This window comes from Triticum dicoccoides, chromosome 3A (genome assembly GCF_002162155.2).
Source record: "Triticum dicoccoides isolate Atlit2015 ecotype Zavitan chromosome 3A, WEW_v2.0, whole genome shotgun sequence".
Lineage (NCBI taxonomy): Eukaryota > Viridiplantae > Streptophyta > Magnoliopsida > Poales > Poaceae > Triticum > Triticum dicoccoides.
Window position 1 is genome coordinate 541,421,218 of NC_041384.1, and position 15,081 is coordinate 541,436,298.

Genomic DNA, 15,081 nt, shown 5'->3' on the forward strand with positions numbered 1-15,081 from the left:
ATTCCTCATGGAGTTTCAGCTCATTTGGAGTTGTGCAGAATAGGTAGCCTGACGTAGCTTTTTCAGGTCTAGATTTCTAGCTGCATCAATTCTCCCTCTTTTTGTGAACCTTGCATATTATGAGAGAAAAGGCATTAGAATTACTCCAAAAAGCATTATTATGCATAAAAACTTTATAAATAATACTAGGTAAACATGATGCAAAATGGACATATCACTGACCACCAGGCCCGCGCCCTTCTCCCTCCTCCCGTGCGCAATGCCGAGTCCGGCTCACGCACGACACCATTTCCGCGTCCGAATCTTCAGGGATTCGCCCCAGGCCTTTCCCCCTCCTCCAAGAACATGTCCCATAAATATCCAAGCTGCCCCCTCGTCCGTTCCCCTCAAACACCAACGGCCGAGGCCACCTAAACACCCACATGATCACGACAAATCTTTGCGACCGAAGCTATTTCCATCGATGATTCTGACACCGGTGAGCATCTCTGAGACCCCTATCTTCGCTGTTCGACCTCCCTCTTCGCCATGCATCCGTTTGACAGTCCGGATCACGCCGTAGCCTTCCTCTTGAGCTCAACCGAATCCGCCAGAGCATGGGTGTTCGCCAAAGCTTTCCCGACATTGCCCTGCTTGCCAGCGACACCCTCGAAGGCGGAAGAACCCACCACCGCAACCCCCTCTCCGAGCCGCACCAGCGGGACTCCACCATCGTCGCCGGAGCCAACCGGAGCCGCCGCCTCACCACCATATTCTTCCCTTCCATCGTCTCCTAGCTGTAAGCCGCCATCGCTAATCGCCTCCATTAGATCTAAATCAACATCTTAGATTAGGTATAATCTGAATGGTTAGGTTTTATTTTAGCAGATCGATTGTATTAAACAAACCGTAGATTTTTCTTCTAATTAGCTGCAATAGCCAAATCACTTAATTACCGACCGTCCGCCGCATAAATCTGCAACAAACTGCCAGTAGCCAACCACAGTGTGCCACTTGGCACCTCTGACATGGTCGGGCGATATTAGTACTTTCAGATTTCAGATTCTACTCAAAATTTTCTTTTAGCTTAACTTTAGATCTATAACTCCAAATTCAGTGATTTCCTACAGGTTCGTATTGATACCCTCTATCCAGTAGGCGCAACAAGTAATATTTTTGAAACTTTAAAAATTGAATTTGATTATATTCAAATTTAAACTTCGTTAGGCCATAATTCGCAATCTACAACTCTATTTGATTTGATTATTTTTGCAAATCGAAGCTCTTGACATCTACTTTCTCTTGAAGTTAGAACCACCTAATTTTAATACTGATAGAAATATGTTTTCTATCTAGAAACTGTATTTGATTCTTTTTTGAGTTTCATAAGTCTTTCATTTGGTTTCTTTTTGGATCTTTGAGTGATTACTTATGTGTTGTTATAATTGATTACAATAGATTACCCGGAGTGTGACGAGTAGAATTATCAAGATTATGAGTGTGACGAATCTTCAACAACAGTTCAAAGCAAGTTACACTTTGACCATGCTCCATTTATACCTATGTTTTCTATGCATCGTAGTCCAAATTGAATATCATGTATGAGTAGGATTATGACTATGGCTATGCAATATACACCCAGTAGTTCATTGAGGCAGGTGTGAGATTCATTCTGAGGATGAGAGGCGGTGTATCAAGTAGGGCCAAATAAATGATAACAAATTTATGTTAATGAATTATTTGGGTGGAATGGTTGCATGGTGAGGGGAACCCTGGAGTAATCAGGGATTTTCTCAAGTATCCTGGAGTACCTTTATCAAACAATATTTCATGACTAGAAGCTTGCATGTGTAGCCAAGCTATTATGGGCTCTGGCTTGGTTGATCATTGTAGTGACTATTACCAGGTGGTGCTACGAGAAGTAGTTATAAGTAGGTAGGATGGATACTACCTGGAGGTGTCTTGTGGTGAAAAGTGCGCAAAAGTCAGCAGGGTGTAAAACTAACCGATTAGTCATGTGCTCGGTTATGGACAATTTGAGCATCTAGAAGTGGGAATTTGAGTGATATGATCACATTAAATTAACATTAACATTAATGGGTTTAATAACTTGGGTACAAATTGAGTGGAGGAACCATCTCAATCATATTATGACAAGCTTTGTAGAAATACATTGATATTCATGATAGTTAGACAAAATCAGCTTTATGCAAATTGAAACATAGAGACTTCCACTATCCAAATTGCATGTAGAAGTAGGACTTTCATACTCTCTTATGGTGTAACTTGCTAGTACATTCAATGTACTAACCTACGCAACTGTAACTTATCATGTTGCGGGATTTATACGACGAGTAAGTGATGCGTTATAGGGTTATGATGTCTACACTCAACTTTGACGTTGGTGTTAACGAGATTCCACAACCTTTGTTGTTATTTCTGCTGTGTGGACTATAAGGTAATAATATTTACGTTATTTATAACATCTGATATTCTGTTATTTCATCAAGTATTGTGTGTGCTCCCTACTGATCCAGGGATAGCACAGAAGCACAATAGACTTGGATCCTTATTGGAACCGGGTTGCTACAAATCTAATCCGTGGAGCATAAAGAAATTATGATATTTGGGTCTCTGATTTAGTATGAGAATGAATTTTCAGAACTAAATACGCCCCACATGGAAGGGTGGGAAAATTAAAAAATTTATACCTGGCTAGGACATTCAATTAGCTCATCCATCTCCCTAGAATTATCTGCAACTTTTTTGGCAAGGAAAAACATTAATGCTAGCATATGTAGTATATGAACCGCAAAAAGCATAGTATATCATAGCTACATGTGAATTACTCCCTCCATCCTAAATATAAGTCAAATATAGGTCTTTTAAGAGATTTCAGTAAGAACTACATACCGATGTATATAGACATATTTTGAAGTGCAGATTCACTCATTTTACTCTATATGTAGTTTGGATTGGAATATCTAAATGGACTTATATTTAGGAACAGAGGTAGTACATGGTAGAGATTCTAGAAAATTTTCTTGTGCAATGTTGGACTTCAGCAGTGCGTGCACCTGCACAACAATGCAAGGATAAATAACAGAGAATAGAGGTTGTGTCAGCGAATGGGAAAAGCAGCGAGAGAGCGGTTGTATCTGATAAAGGAGCAGTACACAAGTGGAGAGGCGGCCGAAGTGATACTGACATGCCGGAGGAGAGTAGTGGTTGAGGAGAAGAGAGAATGGGGCGCCAGGCACAACTACAACGCCCAGAAGCAAACCGGCACTATGATGTCACCATCGCTATGCAAGATGGGCACGTGAGGGAAGGAGGCACTACGAGAGAGAACCAAAGTGAATGCAGAAGGAGGAGCAACCTTAACACGTGAGTCTTGCGTTCCCCTAGAACCACAGAAATCACAACCATCTTATGAGGATTGAAGGTTAGCCTCCATTAGTGAATGAGGGGCCGCCCAGATAGGTCTTCAAAGCAGCGGCCCATTGACATTTGGGCCTATTGTGACACTCGGAGTTAGGAGCTTAGAAAAGGTCGTGAGGACACGGTTGGACGATGAGATGATCCAGAGAGTTGAGTGAGTTGATCACATGGTGTAGGGTGCCAAATCATTGTAGAGGCTCGTAGGTCACCCCATTATACTATTTTTGAATTGCTAGCTCTAGAATCACCCCTGCAATTGTTAGGCTCACTTTTATATTTTGCATATTGCCTAGAATTGCTAAGTAGTAATTAAAATTAGTAATTGTACTTCACCCACCCTTTAGGTCTACCTCAATCCTTCAAACTTGTCCAACTTCAGAATTTCTTTTGGAAACCAGTGGGCTTATTTGTCTGCTTACGAAATGTAGGATCAAAAGTATGTCTAGAGGGGGGGGTGATTAGACTACTTGACCAAATAAAAACTTATCTTTAACAATTCTACCAAGTGAAATACACCCTACACGTGCAAGTCTAAGAGTCTTGGCAGCGACAAGTAAAGACTTTGCATATGAATGTAAAGGAGGGATTGGAGATTTCAAACGCAATGGGGACACAAAGATTTTTGGCGTGGTTCTGATAGGTGGTGCTATCTGCTACTTCTTGAGCTTGCGTTGATTTTTCCCTTAAAGAGGAAAGGGTGACGCAGCAAACTAGAGTAAGTATTTCCCTCATTTTTGAGAATGAAGGTATCAATCCAGTACGAGACAATGTGCAAGTCACAGAATACCTGCACAAACAAACACCAACTTGCACCCAACGCGATAAAGGGGTTGCCAATCCCTTCACAGCTATTTGCAAAGTGAGATCTGATAGAGATGGATAAACAGTAAAGTAATATTTTTTGGTATTTTTGGTTTATGGAATGGAAAGTAAAAGATTGCAAAGAAAGTAAATAGGAAACTAAAATAGTAGATCAGAAACTTATATGATGGAAAATAGAAGATTATATGATGGAAAATAGACCCGGGGGCCATAGGTTTCACCAGAGGCTTCTCTCAAGATAGAAAATATTATGGTGGGTCAACAAATTACAGTCGAGCAATTGATAGAAAAGCGCAAAGTTATGACGATATCTAAGGCAATGATCATGAATGTAGGTATCACGTCCGTATCAAGTAGACCGACTCCTGCCTGCATCTACTACTATTACTCCACACATCGACCGACTCATGCCTGCATATAGAGTATTAAGTTCATGAAGAACGGAGTAACACTATATCGTAAAACTCATATAACACTATATCGTCAACGAACGTTAAGCGTGCGGACCCTACGGGTTCGAGAACTATGTAGACATGACCGAGACACTTCTCCGGTCAATAACCAATAGTGAAACCTGGATGCTCATATTGGTTCCTACATATTCTACAAAGATCTTTATCGGTTGAACCGTTATGACAACATACACAATTCCCTTTGTCCATCGGTATCTTACTTGCCCGACATTCAATCATCGGTATCTTCATAACTTTTTCAATGTCATTACCGGCAAGTATCTTTACTTGTTCTGTAATATATCATCTCGTCACTAACTCCTTAGTCATTTACTTGCAAGCTTATGATGTGTATTACCGAGAGGGCCCAGGGATACCTCTCCGATACTCGGAGTGACAAATCCTAATCTTTATCTATGCCAACTCAACAAACACCTTTGAAGATACCTGTAGAGCATCTTTATGATCACCCAGTTACGTTGTGATGTTTGATAGCACATAAGGTATTCCTCTGGTATCCGGGAGTTGCATAATCTCATAGTCGAAGGAATATGTATTTGACATGAAGAAAGCAATAGCAATAAACTGAATGATCAATATGCTAAGCTAACAGATGGGTCTTGTCCATCACATCATTCTCCTAATGATGTGATCCCATTATCAAATGATAACACATGTCCATGGTTAGGAAACCTTACTAGGGACACTGTATTTGTTTATGTATTCACACATTGATGCGTCTCCAACGTATCTACAATATTTTATTGTTCCATGCTATTATATTATCTATTTTGGATGTTTTATATGCATTATTATGCTATTTTATATTATTTTTGGGACTAACTTATTAACCTAGAGCCCAATGGCAGTTTCTGTTTTTCCTTGTTTTTGAGTTTCGCATAAAAGGAATATCAAACGGAGTCCAAATGGAATAAAACTTTGCGATGATTTTTCTTGGACCATAAGACACCCAAGGGACATGGAGTCCAAGTTAGAAGAGCCGCGCGACGGTGGCAAGGGTGGAGGGTGCGCCCTAGGGGGCGCTACCTTGTGGGCCCCTCGGGACTCATCTGACCTAGCTCTTCGTCCTATATATTCACATATATTCCAAAACCCTTTAGGGGAGCCACGAAAACACTTTTCCATTGCCGCAACGTTCTGTGTCCGTGAGATCCCATCTTGGGGCCTTTTTCGGCAATCTGCCGGAGGGGGATTCGATCATGGATGGCTTCTACATCAACCCTATTGTCCTTCCAATGAAGAGCTTTTCTATCAATTGCTCAACAGTAATTTGTTCACCCACCCTATTATTTGCCTTCATGAGAGAAGCCTCTAGCGAAACCTACGGCCGCCGGGTCTATTTTTCATCATATTAGTTTCCGATCTACTATTTCGCAATCTTTTATTTTCAGATCTATAAACCAAAAAACCAAAAATATTTTATATTTTGTTTACTTTTACCTATCTCTATCAGATCTCACCTTTGTAGTTGGCCGTGAAGGGATTGACAACTCCTTTATCGAGTTCGGTGCAAGTGTTTGATTGTTTGTGCAGGTGCATAGATTGGGGACTTGCTTGTACCTCCTACTGTATTGATACCTTGGTTCTCTAACTGAGGGAAATACTTATCTCTACTTTGCTGCATCACCCTTTCCTCTTCAAGGGAAAAACCAGCACAAGCTCAAGAAGTAGCAGGAAGAATTTCTGGCACCGTTGGGGGGGGGAGGTATACATCAAGCCTAACAAGTACCCATCATAAAATCTCTTCCCTTGCATTACATTATTTGCCATTTGCCTCTCATTTCCCTCTCCCCCACTTCTAAAACCATTTTCAGAAAAACACAGAAAGATTTGACTTTTTATTCGCCCTTCTTCCGTTTGCCTTTTCGTTTGCTTTTTGTTTGCTCGTGTGTTAGATTGCTTGTCTTGCTTTCATGGTTAGAACTTCCATCATTGTTAGCTCTCCCAAGAATGAGGTCCTTAATTTTAAGCAAATCAAGGGATAAAATTTAAAGGATGCTCGGTATAGAATTTGCAATGCTCAGAAGAGATCTACTCGAAAGCAATCTACTACCGTTCTCCTTCGCAATCTTTATGTGGGCGTTACTCCTTGGAATAGATATGTTTTGGATACCATTACCAGGGGAAATTTCTTGGGGAGTCATACTTTTGATGCTTATAATGCTATGATAGATTCGTTAGGCCCACCACCTCTTATGGTTAATGAATCTGTTTTAACCTTGGAACATGTGATGCAAAGGCTTGATATTATTGAGAATAAAATTCCTACCATAGAGTTGATTGAAAACTTGGATAATAAGATTCATAATCATATTACTCAATATGGATCTAAGGTAGGAGTCACTTTAAAGAAGCTTAGGGAAAAGGAACCCATAGTTAATGAAAAGATAGATCAAGATTCTACTAGAATTGGCAAACTAGAAGATATTATTACCAACTTGGGTTCCGCTTTTTCCTCCGTTAAAACTACTCAAATTTTTCCTCCTACTAAGGCCGCAAAGTTTATTTATGTTCCTAAGAACAAGGGTGAATCTTCTAGTAAAGGAAACTAAGATCTCAAAATGATAATTGTTCACCCTAATCTTTTCGATAGCATTAAGGAACCAATTGCCATGAGCGAATTTCTTGATTTCTTGACTAGGAGTATGATTACTGATAAGACCCAAGATTCTCCTAAGGTTTATAAGTGTGCAATTGAAGAGTGGCATACCAAAGATGACAATACCTAGATCTATTGCATTATGCCTAGCTAGGGGTGTTAAACAATAGCGCTTGTTGGGAGGCAACCCAATTTTATTTTTGTTCTTACTTTTTTTGGTTCCGTTTTCAATAAATTTTTCATATTTCCTCTGGTTAGATGTTTTTTATGTTTTAATTAGTGTTTGTGCCAAGTAAGACCTTTGGGATGGCTTACAGTGATAGTTGATTTGATCTTGCAGAAAAACAAAAATAATTGCGCCGAGAAAAATAATTTACATTTTTAATAGAAGCGTGATAAAATACTAATTCTTTTTTCAGAAGATTAAGATACAAATTTCTCTATTGTCCTAAATTTTTAGAATCTTTGGAGTTACAAAAGTATTCAAGATATACAGATTGCTACAGACTGTTCTGTTTTTGACACATTCTGTTTTCTATGTGTTGTTTGCTTATTTTGATGAATCTATGGGTAGTATCGGGGGGTATGAACCATGGAAAAGTTGGAATATAGTAGATATTACACCAATATAATGAAGAATGAGTTCACAATAGTACCTTAAGTGGTGATTTATTTTCTTATACTAAGCGATCTCATGAGTTTTCTGTTGAGTTTTGTGTTGTGAAGTTTTCAAGTTTTGGGTAAAGATTTGATGGACTATGGAATAAGGAATAAGGAGTGGCAAGAGCCTAAGCTTGGGGATTACCAAGGCACCCCAAGGTAATATTCAAGGACAACCAAGAGCCAAAAGCTTGGGGATGCCCCGGACGACATCCCCTCTTTCGTCTTCGTCTATCGGTAAGTTTACTTGAGGCTATATTTTCATTCACTACATGATATGTGTTCTGCTTGGAGCATCTTGTATGATATGAGTCTTTGCTTTTTAGTTTGCCACAATGCTTGATACGTCTCCAACGTATCTATAATTTTTTATTGTTCCATGCTATTACATTATCTGTTTTGGATGTTTATATGCATTATTATGCTATTTTATATTATTTTGGGGACTAACTTATTAACCTAGAGCCCAGTCCTAGTTTCTGTTTTTCCTTTTTTTTTGAGTTTCGCCGAAAAGGAATATCAAACGGAGCCCAAACGGAATAAAACTTTGTGATGATTTTTTTGGGACCAAAAGACACCCAGGGGACTTGGAGTCCAAGTCAGAAGAGCTGCGAGGCGGCGACAAGGGTGGAGGGTGCGCCCTAGGGGGGGCACCCCCTACCTTGTGGGCCCCTCAGGACTCATCTGACCTAGATCTTCGTCCTATATATTCACATATATTTGAAAACCCATCAGGGGAGCCACGAAACCACTTCTCCACCACCACAACCTTCTGTACCTGTGAGATCCCATCTTGGGGTATTTTCAGGCAATCTGCCAGAGGGGGATTCGATCACGGAGGGCTTCTACATCAACCCTATTGCCCTTCCGATGAAGCGCGAGTAGTTTACCTCAGACCTATGGGTCAATAGCTAGTAGCTAGATGGCTTCTTCTCTCTCTTTGATTCTCAATACCATGTTCTCCTCGATGTTCTTGGACATCTATCCGATGTAATCTTCTTTTGTGGTGTGTTTGTCGAGATCTGATGAATTGTGGATTTATGATCATATTATCTATGAATATTATTCGAATCTTGTCTGAATTCTTATGTGCATGATTTGATATCTTTGTATTTCTCTTCAAATTATTGGATTGGTTTGGTCAACTATATTGTTTTTTCTTGCAATGGGAGAGGTGCTTAGTTTTGGGTGCAATCTTGCGGTGTCCTCACCCAGTGACAAAGTAGGAGTAGCAAGGCACGTATTGTATTGTTGCCATCAAGGATAAAAAGATGGGGTTTTCATCATATTGCTTGATTTTATCCCTCTACATCATGTCATCTTACTTAATGCGTTACTCTGTTCTCTTGAACTTAATAATCTAGATGCAGGTAGGAGTCGGTCGATGTGTGGAGCAATAGTAGTAGATGCAGGCAGGAGTCGGTCTACTTGACAAGGACGTGATGCCTATATGCATAATCATTGCCTTGGATATCTTCATAACTTTGCACTTCTCTATCAATTGCTCGACAGTAATTTGTTCACCCATCGTATTATTTGCCTTCATGAGAGAAGCCTCTAGTGAAACCTGTGGCCCCCGAGTCTATTTTTCATCATCTTAGTTTCCGATCTACTATTTTGCAATCTTTTATTTTCCGATCTATAAACCAAAAAAACCCAAAAATATTTTATCTTTTGTTTAGTTTTGTCTATCTCTATCAGATCTCACCTTTGCAATTGGCCGTGAAGGGATTGACAACCCCTTTATCGCATTGGGTGAAATTGTTTGATTGTTTGTGCAAGTGCATAGATTGGGGACTTTCTTGTACCTCCTACTCGATTGATACCTTGGTTCTCTAACGGAGGGAAATGCTTATCTCTACTTTGCTGCATCACCCTTTCCTCTTCAAGGAAAAAACCAACGCAAGCTCAAGAAGTAGCACATATGTATTTAAGTTTCCGAACAATACAATTCTAGCATGAATAATAAACCTTAATCATGAATAAGGAAATATAAAGTAACAACTTTATTATAGCCTCTAGGGCATATTTCCTTTAGTCTCCCACTTGCACTAGAGTCAATAATCTAGATTACATTGTAATGAATCTAACACCCATGGAGTCTTGGTGTTGATCATTTGCTCGCGGAAGGGGCTTAGTTGACGGGTCTGCTACATTTAGATCCGTATGTATTTTGCAAACTTCTATGTCTCCATCCTTGACCTTTTCACGAATGGAGTTGAAGCGACTCTTGATGTGTTTAATCCTCTTGTGAAACCTGGATTCCTTCGCCAAGGCAATTGCTCCAGTGTTGTCACAAAAGATTTTCATTGGATCCGATGCACTGGGTATGACACCCAGATCGGATATGAACTCCTTCATCCAGACTCCTTCATGAGCTGCTTCCAAAGTAGCTATGTACTCCGCTTCACACGTAGATCCCGCCATGACGCTCTGCTTGGAACTAGACCAACTGACAGATCCACCATTCAATATAAACACGTATCCGGTTTGTGATTTAGAGTCATCCAGATCAGTGTCGAAGCTAGCATCAACATAACCATTTACGATGAGCTCTTTATCACCTCCATAAACGAGAAACATATCCTTGGTCCTTTGCAGTTACTTTAGGATGTTCTTGATTGTTGTCCAGTGATCCACTCCTAGATTACTTTGGTACCTCCCTCCAAACTTATGGCAAGTCACACATCAGGTCTGGTACACAGCATAGCATACATGATACCGTAGAACCTATGGCTGAGGCATAGGCAATGACTTTCATTTTCTCTCTATCTTCTGCAGTGGTCGGGCTTTGAGTCTGACTCAACTTCACACCTTGTAACACATGCAAGAACCATTTCTTTGACTGATCCATTTTGAACTTCATCAAAACTTTATCAAGCTATGTGCTTTGTGAAAGTCCTATTAAGCATCTTGGTCTATCCCTATAGATCTTGATGCCCAATATATAAGCAGCTTCACCGAGGTCTTTCATTGAAAAATTCTTATTCAAGTATCCTTTTATGCTATCCAGAAATTATGTATTATTTCCAATCAATAATATGTCATCCACATATAATACAATATGTCATCCAGATATAATTTGCTATCCAGAAATTCTGTAAATACATGCTTCACCATCAGTCTGTATAAAATCATATGCTTTGATCACCTCATCAAAGCATATATTCCAACTCCGAGATGCTTGCACCAGTCCATGGATGGATTGCTGGAGCTTGCACACTTTGTTAGCACCTTTAGAATCAACAAAACCTTTGGGTTGAATCATATACAACTCTTCTTTAAGAAATCCATTAACGAATGCAGTTTTGACGTTAATTTGCCAAATTTCATAATTATAAAATGCGGCAATTTCTAACATGATTCGGACTGACTTAAGCATCCCTATAGGTAATAAGGTCTCATCGTAGTCAACCCCTTGAACTTGTCGAAAACCTTTCGCGACAAGTCAAGATTTGTAGATGGTGACATTACCATCAGCGTTTGTATTCTTCTTGAAGATCCATTTATTCTCAATAGCTTGCCGATCATCGAGCAAATCCACCAAAGTTCACACTTTGTTCTCATACATGGATCCTATCTCATATTTCATGGCCTCAAGCCATTTATATGGTGTCATCTCAACGGATTTTGACGGTGCCCTATTTAACATGAATGCGACAGTCTCGAATGCATAACCCCAAAACAATAGTGGTAAATTGATAAGAGACATCATAGAACGCACCATATCCCATAAAGTACGATTACGACGTTCGAACACAGCATTATGTTGTGGTGTTCCATGTGGCGTGAGTTGTGAAACAATTCCACATTGTTTTAAATGAAGGCCAAAGTCGTAACTCAAATATTCGCCTTCATGATCAGATCGTAGAAACTTTATTTTCTTGTTACGATGATTCCTCACTTCACTTTGAAATTCTTTGAACTTTTCAAATGTTTCAGACTTGTGTTTAATCAAGTAGATATACCCATACCTACTCAAATAATCTGTGAAGGTTAGAAAATAACGATACCCGCAGCATGCCTCAACACTCATCAGATCGCATATATCGGTATGTATTATTTCCAATAAGTCATTAGCTCGCTCCATTGTTCTAGAGAACTGAGTTTTAGTCATCTTGCCCATGAGGCATGGTTCGCAAGTATCAAATGATTCATAATCAAGTGATTCCAAAATTCCATCTGTATAGAGTTTCATGCACTTTACACCAATATGACCTAAACGGCAGTGCCACAAATATGTTGCACTATCATTATCAACTTTGCATCTTTTGGCATCAATATTATGAATCTGTGTATCACTACTATCGAGATTCGACAAGAATAGACCATTCATCAAGGGTGCATGACCATAAAAGATATTACTCATATAAATGGAACAACCATTATTCTCTGATTTAAATGAATAACCATCCCGCACTAAACAAGATCCAGATATAATGTTCATGCTCAATGCTGGCACCAAATAACAATTATTCAGGTCTAAAACTAATACCGGAGGTAGATGTAGAGGTAGCGTGCCAACGGTGGTCACATCGACCTTGGAACCATTCCTGACGCACATCATCACCTCTCCCTTAGCCAATATTTGTTTATTCCGTAGCTCATGTTTCGAGTTACAAATATGAGCAACTGAACTAGTATCAAATACCAAGGCGCTGCTACGAGCATTGGTAAGGTACACATCAATAACATGTATATCAAATATACCTTTGTTCACTTTGCCATCCTTCTTATCCGCCAAGTATTTGGGGCAGTTCCGCTTCCAGTGACCAGTCCCTTCGCAGTAGAAGCACTCAGTTTCAGGCTTTGGTCTAGCTTTGGGCTTCTTCCCGGGAGTGGCAACTTTCTTGTCATTCTTCTTAAAGCTCCCTTTATTTCCCTTGCCCTTTTTCTTGAAACTAGTGGTCTTGGTAACTATCAGTGTCAAAACCGGCGGATCTCGGGTAGGGGGTCCCGAACTGTGCATCTAAGGCAGATGGTAATAGGAGGTAGGGGACATGATGTTTTACCCAGGTTCGGGCCCTCTTGATGGAGGTAAAACCCTACGTCCTGCTCAATATATTCTTGATGATATGGGTATTACAAGAGTTGATCTACCACGAGATCGGAGAGGCTAAACCCTAGAAGCTAGCCTATGGTATGATTGTCTGTTGTCCTACGGACGAAAACCCTCCGGTTTATATAGACACTGGAAGGGGTTAGGGTTACACAAGGTCGGTTACAAAGGAGGAGATATCCATATCCGTACTTCCTAGCTTGCCTTCCACGCCAAGTAGAGTTCCATCTGGACACGAGACGAAGTCTTCAATCTTGTATCTTCATAGTCCAACAGTTCGGTCAATGGATATAGTCCGGCTGTCCAGAGAACCCCTAATCCAGGACTCCCTCAGTAGCCCCTGAACTCGGCTTCAATGACGAAGAGTCCGGCATGCAGTGTTGTCTTCGGCATTGCAAGGCGGGTTCCTCCTCCGGATACACCACAGAAGAGTTCGAATAAAAGGATAGTGTCCGACCCTGCAAAATAAGTTCCACATACCACCGTAGAGAAAATAATATTTCCATAAATCTAATCTGCTGACACATTTTGGCAACATGACATCATGCCATGGCTCGGTGATTATTCAAACCGTTTTTCTTTAGCTAGCCTCGCACATAACGCGAGGCAGTTTCTTGACACGTCTTGTCAAAGCAGAGATCGTGTCCCCCTTATTACGGGGTTCTCATCAATACGGGCGTGGGTAACCCAACCACGCCATCAATTATGGCGCTTGGGGGATAAGCGAGTTTTACCAGGCTAGTGGGCGCGCATAGTTTCGACCGCCCTTATAAAGGGATAAGGTTTATCCTTTTTCTACCCACGCCTTCTTCATCCTTTCTCATACATTCTCGCACACTCGAGCTCCAACACCCAAGTCCACATCCTTCTCCTCAACCTTCTCCAAACATGTCCGGAGCGGGAGGCAAGTGGATGGCTTCCTCCATCATGGAGGGACACATCAAAAGGCTGCGTGGAGCCGGATACTTATCCGCGAATATCGCGCATCGACTGGCCGCTACGGGGCAGATCGTCCCTACCCCGGAACGTCACGAGAGGGTAGTCATCCTCCACCACTTCCTCTGCAGACTGGGGTTTCCCCTCCATCCATTCGTCTGTGGTCTTATGTTCTACTACGGGCTGGACTTTCATGATCTAGCCCCGAACTTCATCCTCAACATTTCGGCGTTCATCGTCGTGTGTGAGGCTTTCCTCTGCATCGGGCCCCACTTCAGCGTGTGGCTGAAGACCTTCAATATCAAGCCGAAGGTGGTGGGAGGCCAACAAGCAGAATGCAGCAGAGCCATGGTGGGCAAGATGCCCAATGTTATATGGCTTGAAGGGGTGGCAATCGGCGTGGTTCTACATCATCGAGCCGCGCGACACCAACTGGGTGGAGGCCCCCGAGTTTCGATCTGGAATCCCCACGCGGCTCACCTCCTGGAAAGAGAAGGGCGTATCCTCGGGTTCATCGATGGAGCTGGACGGACTCCAGAAATGTATCCGGAATATGGCAAGCAAGAAGCTCAAGCTTGTCAACATAGTCCAGGTCATGCTCTTCCGCCGGATCCTCCTGTGTCAACAACGGGATTTCAACTTGTGGGAGTTCGACCCGGCCCAGCACCAGACTCTGAGCGAGCTCTTTGACACGACGCACATGGACGTCTGGAGGGTGCTGTTCAAGGGTGCCGAGGTCCCTCCCTCTCTCATCGAGGACCGCGGGCTAAGCGCGAAGCGCCCTGCGAATCCGGTAAGTTTTGTACATCTGGTAGGATTTTTACTTCCCATAGCTTAACGACGCGCGGGGTCTGAGCTCCCATGCCTTTGACAGGACTGGGTGGGGGCATCGGAGAAGATCGACTGTCTGGCCCCTCTGCCCGAAGACACTGCGGACGCTCTCCTGACGGAGATGCTGACTCCGGCTCCTTACAAGGTGCCGAAGAAGACCAAGAAGAAGTCCAAGGGAACCCGAAAGAGTTCCCGGCGCCAGGTGATATCGGACTCATCGTCGGATGAATCCGCGACGCACTCCTCCCCCGAAGACGAGGAGGAAGATGAAGATGCTCCCC